The 296-nt window shown below is 53.0% G+C and overlaps 1 protein-coding gene across 5 annotated transcripts in view; it reads right to left on the reverse strand.

The window, feature by feature from the left end:
- Window positions 1–296, reverse strand: part of TMEM63C (transmembrane protein 63C) — a 76,140-nt gene that overhangs the window by 39,885 nt on the left and 35,959 nt on the right. For all 5 annotated transcript variants that reach the window (XR_013331755.1, XR_013331754.1, XM_077750765.1 and 2 more), the window contains exon 3: window positions 41–103. The gene's annotated coding sequence lies outside the window, so the exon portion shown is untranslated. The remainder of the gene's footprint in view (window positions 1–40; window positions 104–296) is intronic.

Here is a 296-nt window from a genome sequence, read left to right on the forward strand (position 1 = left end):
CGCAGGCTCTTTCTGATGGCCTTGGTGGGCCGTTCCCTACCTGAGTCAGTTCTCCAGAGGGGGTCCAAGTCAGGCCAGGGGGCTCCACTCAGCTACCCGGAAGCTGCAAAAGAACAAATGCAATGGAAAGCCCATGAGACCTAGGGGCCCAGGCCGTCTTCCAGAGGGGCATCATCTCTCAGGGCACGCGAACATCTTTATGTTCAGGACATAACGTCCTTTATCACATGTGTGTTTTGCAAATACTTGTTTCCGGTCTGTTGCTTGGCTTTTTGTTTTCTTCGTGGCGTCTTTGG

Source organism: Crocuta crocuta, unplaced genomic scaffold, assembly GCF_008692635.1.
Source record: "Crocuta crocuta isolate KB4526 unplaced genomic scaffold, BGI_CrCroc_1.0 scaffold186, whole genome shotgun sequence".
Classification (NCBI taxonomy): Eukaryota; Metazoa; Chordata; class Mammalia; order Carnivora; family Hyaenidae; genus Crocuta; species Crocuta crocuta.